The 12,320-nt window shown below is 37.4% G+C and overlaps 1 protein-coding gene across 1 annotated transcript in view; it reads right to left on the bottom strand.

The window, feature by feature from the left end:
- The window catches only part of LOC103096772 (mucin-12-like), a 238,391-nt gene that overhangs the window by 167,441 nt on the left and 58,630 nt on the right, over positions 1–12,320 (bottom strand). The gene's annotated exons all lie outside the window — the stretch shown is intronic.

The raw sequence follows: 12,320 nt of genomic DNA, 5'->3' as shown, positions 1-12,320 counted from the left end.
AGGAGATTATAAAAGAAAATTGCCCACACATTCTGGAGCAAGGGGGCAAAATAGAAATAGAAAGGGTTCATAGAACACCCTCTATACTAAATCCCCAAAAGACAACCCCTAGGAATGTAATTGCCAAATTCAAGAGCTTCCAAGAAAAGGAGAAAATCCTACAAGAAGCCAAGAAGAGGAGCTTCAGATATAGGGGGGCTCCCATAAGGATCACACATGACTTAGCGGCTAACACACTAAGAGACCACAAAGCATGGAACACGATATTTAGAAAGGCAAGAGAGCTGGGTCTCCAACCAAGAATCAACTACCCAGCAAAACTGACTATATACTTCCAGGGGAAAGTATGGGCATTCAACAAAATAGAAGATTTCCAAGCATTTGCTAAGAAAAGACCAGAACTTAGTGGAAAATTTGATATCCAAGCACAGAAAGCAAGAGAAACATGAAAAGGTAAATATGAAAGAAAGGGAAAAGGAGATAAATCTTATCTTTTTCTTTAAGTTAAACTCTCTTCTATAAGGACTACATTTACATCAAATTATATATATATTAATATGTGGGGGAAATGTTTTGTGTAACTCTCAAAAGTTGTAGCATCATAAGAGTAGTTAGAAGAAACATGCATAGGGAAAGATTGGGGCATTAAGAAGATTTGGGGAAAGTGGGGGCAAAGAAAGGAAAAGGGAGGGGGGAACCGTCGATAACATTAAGATTTACTTCAAGAAATAGGGGGGGGACTTAATAGAATAATCTTTCCCATATAAAGATACACATGGGAAGGGGAGGGGAAGTACTCTCATATGAGAAGGAGAGGAAAAGAGCGTGAAGTGGAATTACTTAAACCTTACTCTCAGTGAAATCAAATCTGAGAGGGAAGAACATCTAGATCCAGTGGGATCCTGAATTCTATCTTATCCATTAGGGCAAGAAAGAAAGGAAAATTAAGGAGGGGGAGGGGGAGGGAGTATAAAAAGGGAGGGAAGGAGAGGGGGAGGGGAAGGGAGCATAAAAAGGGAGGGGCTAGAAAGGGAAGCATCTCAAGGGAGGGGACAAGGGGGACTGACCTAAAGTAAATCACTGGTTCAAAAGGAGATAGCTAAAGAAGAAAGGTCAGAACTAGGGGAAGATATCAAAATGCCAGCGAATCCACAAATGACAATCATAACTTTGAACATGAATAGGATGAACTCACCCATAAAATGTAGACAAATAGCAGATTGGATTAGAACCCAAAACCCTACCATTTGTTGTCTTCAAGAAACACACATGAGGCGGGTAGACACCCACAAGGTTAGAATTAAAGGTTGGAGTAAGACCTTCTGGGCCTCAACTGATAGAAAGAAGGTAGGAGTGGTAATCATGATATCTGACAAAGCCAAAGCAAAAATAGACCTGATCAAAAGGGATAGGGAAGGTAAATATATTCTGTTAAAAGGGAGTATAGACAATGAGGAAATATCACTAATCAATATGTATGCACCAAATGGTATAGCACCCAAATTTCTAATGGAGAAACTAGGAGAATTGAAGGAGGAAATAGACAGTAAAACCATATTAGTGGGAGACTTGAACCAACCACTATCAAATTTAGATAAATCAAACCAAAAAATAAACAAGAAAGACGTAAAAGAGGTAAATAAAATCTTAGAAAAATTAGAGTTAATAGACATATGGAGAAAAATAAATAGGGACAAAAAGGAATACACCTTCTTTTCAGCACCACATGGCACATTCACAAAAATAGATCATATACTAGGTCACAGAAACATGGCACTCAAATGCAGAAAAGCAGAAATAATAAATGCAGCCTTTTCAGATCACAAGGCAATAAAAATATTGATTGGTAAGGGTACATGGAGAGCCAAGTCAAAAATTAATTGGAAATTAAATAATATGATACTCCAAAATCAGATAGAGAAGAAATCATAGAAACAATTAATAATTTCATTGAAGAAAATGACAATGACGAGACATCCTTTCAAACCTTATGGAATTCAACCAAGGCAGTACTTAGAGGAAAATTCATATCCCTGAGTGCATATATTAACAAATTAGGGAGGACAGAGATCAAGGAATTGGAAATGGAAATCAAAAAACTTGAGAACAAACAAATAAAAAAAACCCAGAAGAAAACCAAACTAGAGATCCTAAAAATTAAGGGAGAAATTAATAAAATTGAAAGTGACAGAACTATTGAGCTAATAAACAAGAGTAGAAGCTGTTACTTTGAAAAAACAGACAAAATAGACAAAGTACTGGTTAATCTAATTAAAAAAAGGAAAGAAGAAAGGCAAATTAACAGCATCAAGGATGAAAAGGGGGATCTCACCTCCAATGAAGAGGAAATTAAGGCAGTCATTAAGAACTACTTTGCCCAACTATATGGCAATAAATATACCAACCTAGGTGATATGGATGAATATTTACAAAAATATAAATTGCCTAGACTAACAGAAGAAGAAATAGATTTCTTAAATAATCTCATATCAGAAAAAGAAACCCAACAGGCCATCAAAGAACTTCCTAAGAAAAAATCCCCAGGGCCTGACAGATTCACCAGTGAATTCTATCAAACATTCAAAGAACAGCTAACTCCAATACTATACAAACTATTTGACATAATAAGCAAAGAGGGAGTTCTACCAAACTCCTTTTATGACACAAACATGGTACTAATTCCAAAGCCAGGCAGGTCAAAAACAGAGAAAGAAAACTATAGACCAATCTCCGTAATGAATATAGATGCAAAAATCTTAATAGGATACTAGCAAAAAGACTCCAGCAAGTGATCAGAAGGGTCATCCACCATGATCAAGTAGGATTTATACCAGGGATGCAGGGCTGGTTCAATATTAGGAAAACTATCCACATAATTGACCACATCAACAAGCAAACCAACAAGAACCACATGATTATCTCAATAGATGCAGAAAAAGCCTTTGATAAAATACAACACCCATTCCTACTAAAAACACTAGAAAGCATAGGAATAGAGGGGCCTTTCCTAAAAATAATAAACAGTATATATCTAAAACCATCAACTAATATCATCTGCAATGGGGATAAACTAAATCCATTCCCATTAAGATCAGGAGTGAAACAAGGATGCCCATTATCACCTCTATTATTTGACATTGTATTAGAAACACTAGCAGTAGCAATTAGAGAAGAAAAAGAAATTGAAGGCATTAAAATAGGCATGGAGGAGACCAAATTATCGCTCTTTGCAGATGACGATGGTCTACTTAAAGAATCCTAGAGATTCAACCAAAAAGATAATTGAAATAATCAACAACTTTAGCAAAGTTGCAGGATACAAAATAAACCCACATAAGTCATCAGCATTTCTATATAATTCCAACACAGCTCAGCAGCAAGAACTAGAAAGAGAAATCCCATTCAAAATTACCTTAGACAAAATAAAATACTTAGGAATCTATCTCCCAAGACAAATGCAGAAACTATATGAACACAACTACAAAACACTTTCCACACAACTAAAACTAGATTTGAACAATTGGAAGAACATTAACTGCTCATGGGTAGGATGAGCCAATATAATAAAAATGACCATCCTACCCAAACTCATCTATCTATTTAGTGCCATACCCATGGAACTTCCAAAAATTTTTTTTTACTGATTTAGGAAAAACCATACAAAGTTCATTTGGAAGAACAAAAGATCAAGGATATCCAGGGAAATAATGAAAAAAAAATACAAAGGAAGGGGGTCTTGCAGTCCCAGATCTCAGACTATATTATAAAGCAGCGGTCATCAAAACAATTTGGTACTGGCTAAGAGACAGAAAGGAGGATCAGTGGAATAGACTGGGGGCAAGTGAACTCAGCAAGACAGTATATGACAAACCCAAAGATTCCAGCTTTTGGGACAAAAATCCACTATTTCATAAAAACTGCTGGGAAAATTGGAGGACAGTGTGGGAAAGATTAGTTTTAGATCAACACTTCACACCCTACACCAAGATAAATTCAAAATGGGTGAATGACTTGAACATAAAGAAGGAAAGTATAAGAAAATTAGGCAAATATGTCAGACTTTTGGGAAGGGAAAGACTTCAAAACCAAGCAAGAATTAGAAAGAGTTACAAAATGCAAAATAAAAAATCTGGAATACATCAAATTAAAAAGTTTTTGTACAAACGAAACCGATGTAACCAAAATCAGAAGGGTAGCAACAAATTGGGAAACAATCTTCATAAAAACCTCTGACAAAGGTTTAATTACTCAAATTTACAAAGAACTAAATCAATTGTACAAAAAAATCAAGCCATTCATGAACAGGCAGTTCTCAGCCAAAGAAATCAAAACTATTAATAAGCACATGAAAAAGTGCTCTACATCTCTTATAATCAGAGAGATGCAAATCAAAACAACTCTGAGATATCACCTCACACCTAGAAGATTGGCTAACATGACAGCTATGGAAAGTAATGAATGCTGGAGGGGATGTGGCAAAGTGGGGACATTAATTCATTGCTGGTGGAGTTGTGAATTGATCCAGCCATTCTGGAGGGCAATTTGGAACTATGCCCAAAGGGTGATAAAAGACTGTCTGCCCTTTGATCCAGCTATAGCACTGCTGGGTTTGTACCCCAAAGAGATAATAAGGAAAAAGACTTGTACAAGAATTTTCATAGCTGCACTCTTTGTGGTGGCCAAAAATTGGAAATTGAGGGGATGCCCATCAGTTGGGGAATGGCTGAACAAATTGTGGTATATGTTGGTGATGGAATAATAAAGTGGAGGAATTCCATGAAGGCTGGAACAACCTCCAGGAAGTGATGCAGAGCGAAAGGAGCAGAACCAGGAAAACATTGTACACAGAGAATGATACACTGTGGTACAATCGAAGGTGATGGACTTCTCCATTAGTGGCAATGCAATGTCCCTGAACAATCTGCAGGGATCTAAAAAATACTAACCACAGGCAGAGGATAAACTGTGGGAGTAAAAACACCGATGAAAAGCAACTGCTTGACTACAGGGGTTGAGGGGATATGACTGAGGAGAGACTCTAAATGAACACTCTAATGCAAATACCAACAACAGGGAAATGGGTTCGAGTCAAGAACACACGTGATAACCAGTGGAATCGTGCGTCGGCTATGGGAGAGGGAAAGGTGGTGGGAGGGGGGACGGGGAGGAAAAGAAAATGATCTTTGTTTCCAGTGAATAATGTTTGGAAATGACCAAATAAAATAATGTTTAAAATAAAAAAAATAATAAAATAAAAAATAAAAAATAAAACAAAAAAGAGTTAGATTCTTGGATTCTTGAGTCAGACAACCTGAGTTCAAAATCTTTCTCCAGTGTTTGCTACCTATATAAAGAGACAAGTCACTTAACCTTCTTTGGCCTCAGTTTTCTCACCTATAAAATAAGAGCATTTACTATCTAAACTTTGAGGCCTCTCCAGCCCTATATCCTATGATTTGCCAAGACTAGCAGAGTTATTAAGCTTACCCATAGTCTTTAAGAATCCTTGTGATTTCATTAGGACCCCAGGAACCATGTGTGTCAGATAAGAATAAGGTCAAGCAATTGAATAAAGTTTGACAAAGCATCCTAAAGAAAATGAACTTTTTTAGAAAAATAGAAAGATTGTCCAAGTCAGAACAAGAAAGCCCATGAATGATCTTAGGACAAAGTGGAAATTGGATAAAAACATGATTTGAGGAGTCTCATAGTAGCAATTTTCATTTATGTTCCAGGAGGACAGGATATTCCCTAAGGACTCCACCTTATATAATCTTCTGCAAAAGTAGATACTTCAAGTATTATCTGATCTTGGGTCTTCTGACTCTTTACCTAGGGTTCCTTCTGCCACATATATTAATTTTCACAAGCACTTTACACATTAAAGATAATAATTGGACAGAAAGGAAGAATTTACATAGCACTTATTATGTATGTGTCAAGTCCTGTGCTAAGTGCTTTTACAAATATGAACTCATTTGATCCTCACAACACTCCTGGGAGGTAGGTTCTGTCATCTCTTACAGTTGAGACATCTGAAGCAAATAGAGGTTAAATGATTTGTCCAGAGTCACAGAGCTAGAAAGTATCTGAGATCAGATTTGAACTCGGGTCTTCCTGACTCTACACCAAATTCTCAGTCCACTATGCCACCAACTGCCTAGTAATAACTATAATAATTCACATTTCGATAGCACTTTAAAGTTTACATAGTGTTTTGTTCACAAGAACCCTGGGGAGGGAGGAAAGGATAAGTTAAGAAGTTAGAGAAAAGACAAGAATCCATCTGATTCCCTCTCAAATTTCCCTCCAAAACACCTTAAAATAATGACTCAAAATGAATTATGGAGTAGAAGAACCCCAAAAAATAATGGAAATAAATAATTTTTGAGCACAAAGTATGGCAGTAAAGTTTGTCATACCATGGTGAGAGCTGAGCACTGTTTAGCCCAGGTGATGCCCTGGAAAAATTGCAAAAGACTGTGCCTCACCAAGCCAGCAGCAGGGTTTGGAAGCAACTAAATCAGCAGCAGTGGCTTCCAGAGTTAGGCCACAGATAGTAAAGGAATCATCAGATATAGGTGAGAGAAGATTACAAGGGTTCTTTTGCTGGCACTAGGTACAAAACTCTTTTGTATTGCCTGCACAGAAATCTGGGTTGCACTCCTGATTTGCAGTGCTGGGGTAAGGAGGAGTACTACCATACCAGAGTTGGCAGCCTCAGGGAAGTGTTGATCCTGGTCAGAGTTCCAAGATGAAAAAGAATATTTGTGATTTCTCACAGGTGAGGAGAGCGATAAACACACTTTTCTTTAGATCATATCACCTTGGAAGACCTCCAGAACTAGTTCTGAAAACAGCTGCACAAAAAACCTGGTGCAAAAAAAAAAAACTGAGACAATCCTGGGAAACTGAGCAAATGACAGAAAAAATCAGTTATGATGATAGCAAAGGTCAAAACACAAAGTCAAAAGAGAAGTCAGAATGGCCACATCCAATGCCTCAAAGAAACACATGAATTGGTCTCAGGCCAAAAAGAATTTCTTGAAGAGCTCAAAAAAGCTTTCTAAAACCAAAAAGAGAGGTAGAGGAAAAAAATTGGAAAAGAAATGAGAGTTATGTAAGAAAATAATGAAAAAAAGAGTCAGCTTGGCATAGGAGACACAAAAAATACTGAAGAAAATAACATCTTAAAAAAAAAAACAGAACAGACCAATAGATAAAAAAAGAGGGAGGGAGGGAGGCACACAAATTCACTGAAGATAAGAACCCTTCAAAAAGCAAAATTGGCCAAATGGAAGAAGATGTACAAAAATATACTGAAAAGAACTTCTTAAAAATAAAATTTGAAATGCAAAATAAATAATTTGAAATACATCAAATTAAAAAGTTTTTGTACAAACAAAACCAATGTAACCAAAATCAGAAGGAAAGCAACAAATTGGGAAGCAATCTTCATAAAAACCTCTGACAAAGGTTTAATTACTCAAATTTATAAAGAGCTAAATCAATTGTACAAAAAATCAAGCCATTTTCCAATTGATAAATGGGCAAGGGACATGAACAGTCATTTCTCATCCAAAGAAATCAAAACTACTAATAAGCACATGAAAAAGTGCTCTACATCTCTTATAATCAGAGAGATGCAAATCAAAGCAACTCTGAGATATCACCTCACACCTAGCAGATTGGCTAACATGATAGCTATGGAAAGTAATGAATGCTGGAGGGGATGCGGCAAAGTAGGGACACTAATTCATTGCTGGTGGAGTTGTGAATTGATCCAACCATTCTGGAGGGCAATTTGGAACTATGCCCAAAGGGTGATAAAAGACTGTCTGCCCTTTGATCCAGCCATAGCACCCCAAAGGGATAATAAGGAAAAAAACTTGTACAAGAATATTCATAGCTGCACTCTTTGTGGTGGCCAAAAATTGGAAAATGAGGGGATGCCCTTCAATTGGGGAATGGCTGAACAAATTGTGGTATATGTTGGTGATGGAATACTATTGTGCTAAAAGGAATAATAAAGTGGAGGAATTCCATGGAGTCTGGAACAACTTCCAGGAAGTGATGCAGAGCGAAAGGAGCAGAACCGGGAAATCATTATACACAGAGACTGATACACTATGGTACAATCGAAGGTGATGGACTTCTCCATTAGTGGCAATGCAATGTCTCTGAACAATCTGCAGGGATCTAAAAAATGCTATCCACAAGCAGAGGACAAACTGTGAGAGTAAAAACACCAAAGAAAAGCAACTGCTTGACTACAGGGGTTGAGGGGATATGACTGAGGAGAGACTCTAAATGAACACTCTAATGCAAATACCAACAACAGGGAAATGGGTTCGAGTCAAGAACACATGTGATACCCAGTGGAATCATGAGCCGGCTATGTGAGAGGTGGCGGGGGGCGGGGGGAGAGGAAAAGAAAATAACTTTTGTTTCCAATAAATAATGTTTGGAAATGACCGAATAAAATAATGTTTAAAAATAATCAAATTTGTTCAGATGGAAAAGAGGTATACAAATTCACTGAAGAAAAGAACTTCTTGAAAAGTAGAAATGGCCAAATAGGAAAAGAAATACAAAGCTCACTGAAGAACATCACTCCTTAAAAATCAGAATTGGGCAAGTGAAAGATAATGACTGCAGGAGGCATTATGAAATAAATGAAATCAAAAAATTAAAAATTAAAAAGTATGAAATATCTTATTGAAAAAAAACTGACTTTGAAAACGTGAATTGGATATGATGGGATGATATCTAAAGAATAAACTTAATGGGAAAGAAAGAGAGATGCACTGGGAGAAGGGAGAAGGGAGGGAAGAGACATGAGAGAGCTTTTATAGTGGGAAGATGGGAGAGGTAGAGGGAGTGGTTGAACCTTACTGTCATCAGAATTAGGTCAAAGAAGGAATAATGTGGAAAGGAAACTAGACTGACAGTTTGTGGGGGAAGGGGCCTACTGGGAGTGGCAGTGGGGTCTTGTGACTAGTACTTCCTTCTTGCGGTAGGGGACTTGCTTCCCGGTATTGGAGGAGAGAGGAGCTTGTTCAGCCCAGTCTGGAGTGGCATGCTCTTCTTGGTTCAGCCCGAAGACACAGGCTTCTGAAGGTTAGAATTGTTCTTGTTTGCTTTCTGTCTATTGCTAAGATTCTGAATTAGAACAACGAGAGTAGACGGGAGTGGGACAAACCCTCCGCCAGCCTCTAGGGCTTGGCCCTATACTCTGAAGCTAAGGAAAAACTCCAATTCCAACTGGATTATTAAACTTTATATTATTTGAATTCACAGTCAGATAAGTGGACTATCTTTTCTGATCATAGAGGGAGCTGAACTTCAGCTCAATCATTCCAGGACAAAGAGTCCTTATCTGACCCCTGTGGCTTCCCCTCAGCAGGGGGAATCTCCCTCCCTTGCCTCACCAAGCAGTGTTCCCTCTCTCCCCTTAACTCCTCCTTACCCCATACAATCCTCCCATTATCCCCCTTTTTTTCCAATCCTATTTCCTTTCACAATAAATATTACAATAATGTATATACTTTGTTGTATACATAAATCTATGTTACACTACAGGAAAGTATGTGAGAAGGGGAATAGGGAGTGTTGATAGAAGAAAGGGTAGATTGGAAGAGAGAGCAAGAGATAAACAGAAAGAAAATTGGATGAAGGTAAATACACAGTAATCATATATGTGAAAAAATTTTAAAGTAAGTTTCAGAATACAAATCATTCCCTGATTGATGAATAGTCAAAGAATATGAACAGGCAATTTTCAGAATAAGAAATCAAAGCTATGTGAAAAAAATACTCTAAATCAGTATTGATTAGAGAAATGCAAATTAAAACAGCTCTGAGATACCACCTCACACCTATCCCATGAGTAATCCTGTCAATCTGCACTCCAAAAGCTAGAACTCACAAGTCTACATTAGCAATTAGCCCTATTAAAAACATTGTTCCCATTAACAATCAACCAGTAAACACAAATAGTTCTTTGCAAACATTTTTACCAAGATGATACAAAGTAATTGGGTAGCTCCCTTTTTTAAAGAGAATTGTCTCATCTAGTTGGGTTGCTCAGCTAGATAACCAAATGCTTTCTCCTTTTCATTGATAGATTTCTTCTCTGTTTCCAGGGTTCCCATTCCTCAAAGCTTTTCCTTTCCCCCACTTACTGTCTTTCTTCATATGTATGTCTGGATTGTACATTCTTTTTTCTCAATTGTCTCCTTTGAATTAAAGCACTTTTGAACTGTTGGATAGGATATCTCCCTCTGGGAAAAATACTACTGGATTCCATGGCATAGCCAATTTGGAAAAGGTAGACAGATCCTCTCCCTTTCTCCCACCATCCAATAGGAAAGGCTTCCACAAGATATTCTGATCCTGAAGTCCCTCATACTGATCAACTGTCCCTAGTGAGACTGAACCTTTGAATTCCAAAAAAGAAGTGTTCAAATATCATAAAGAGATAATAGGATGGTACTCCTTGTTGAAACATTAAAGTATCACTGTGTGATTATATACTGTGACTGCATCAACTGAGTTTAGAATGAACACCCTCCCTTACACTATCTTCCTAGTTTAGACATAGTCTGTCTCCTGAAAATCAAAAAGAATGCTTAAAAAAAAACCCTTACCTTCTACCTTAGAATCAATACTGTGTATGGGTTCCAAGGCAGAAGTATAGTGAGGTGTAGGCAATGACTTGCTCAGGGTCATATACCTAGGAAGTGTCTGAGGCCGAATTTGAACCCAAGACCTCCCAACTCTAGGTCTGACTCTATCCACTGAACAACCTAGCTTCCCTTCAAGGGTTTGTTTGTTTGTTTTTTTCCCTCTCCACTGTCAGTTCTCTTAATTTCCTCCTTTCCTCCATTGGCTATCTTTCTGTGTTCATATGGAATATGTATTGCTACCCCTTTAATTTTTCCTGAATTTTTCTTGAATCAACACTTGAACTGTTTACTGATCCATTACTGATGACATCTAGCAGTAACTGGATTTTGGGAGTGAAAAGGCAGAGAGAAAAAGATCTTCTTACTCCCTATAGAGACCTTCACAAAGCACTTCTGATCCTACACTCCCTCTAATTCTGACTAGATAAATCCTAGGGTCTTAAAGTTCTGCCAAGGTGTCTAATGATGTGCTCCGTTTAATTCCTTCAGAGAAAGATATCCACACATTGTAAATGGATCACAGGATGTTCAAGCACATTAACCTGATCATGTATAACTATATTCTGTGAATCAACTTGATTCTGTTAATCAAGGTAAATGTGAACTGACACTCATCCAAAAGAAACATTTTTAAAAACACAAATTTTTAGCACTTTGGTGCAAAATAAGATATAAGGCAAAAGAGAATGACATTTTTATAGTTTCAAAAAATGCTAGATTGGAATGGAAGAGTAGATCACTGACCTTACTTAGTACAGAAACAATGATTTCTGCTAGCAACTTGAAATTAACATTATCACCAATTCTTCCTTAAAACTTCATTCCCCAGTAGCACATTCATGCCTCCACGAGGATAAAGAATCAGTTTCTTTTAAACAGCATCTTTTTGCTGAAGCATATAGTCTTATTAAACAACAACAGATTAGTAGCAGGTATCATAGCTTCTCAAAAAGAATCACAGGAGCAGAGATTTTAGAGCTGGAATGAGACCTTAGTTCAACTCTACATTTTACAAAGTTGGAAACCAGGACTTAGAGATATTGACTTTGCCTATGGTCACATAGCTAGTGAGTGTCAGGGTGAGAATGGAGATGTTTCCCGACTCCAAGTTCAGTATATTAACACACACCCCCCCCCCTCCGTCTTAGCAGAGGTATCAGTAACCTTTCTCCTCCACCCCATCACACACACACACACACACACAGAGCCTATTAGCAATATAGAGATTCTCAAATCTGACCTGAGACATTTCCTAGGTGTGTGACCCTGGACAAGTCATTTAAACTCAATTGCCTAATCCTTACTGCTCTTCTGCCTTGGAACTAATATGTAGTATTAATTCAAAGACAGAAGATAAAGTGGTTTTTTTGTTTTTTTTTAAACAAAAAAGGAATATCCAGGGTTCCATATCTGTCAATGAAGAGATGGTAGAGATGTTTAAGATGCATTCTACCCTTTTGAGGTTAAAATTGTAAAAGGTAATTAAGAAATTATTCTTTTTTGTTGTCAGAGACAGAAACTTGGAATGGTTGGACAACTGGTTCCAACTTTCAGGATTTCTTAGTACTCGAAAAATATTTTCTTGTATTCTTCAACTCTTAACATTCTACCCCCAACCCTTCTCTTCCCTTC

This window comes from Monodelphis domestica, chromosome 5 (genome assembly GCF_027887165.1).
Source record: "Monodelphis domestica isolate mMonDom1 chromosome 5, mMonDom1.pri, whole genome shotgun sequence".
Taxonomy (NCBI): domain Eukaryota; kingdom Metazoa; phylum Chordata; class Mammalia; order Didelphimorphia; family Didelphidae; genus Monodelphis; species Monodelphis domestica.
Note: the sequence above shows the minus strand (reverse complement) of the source record. Positions and strands in the feature narration are given on the sequence as shown.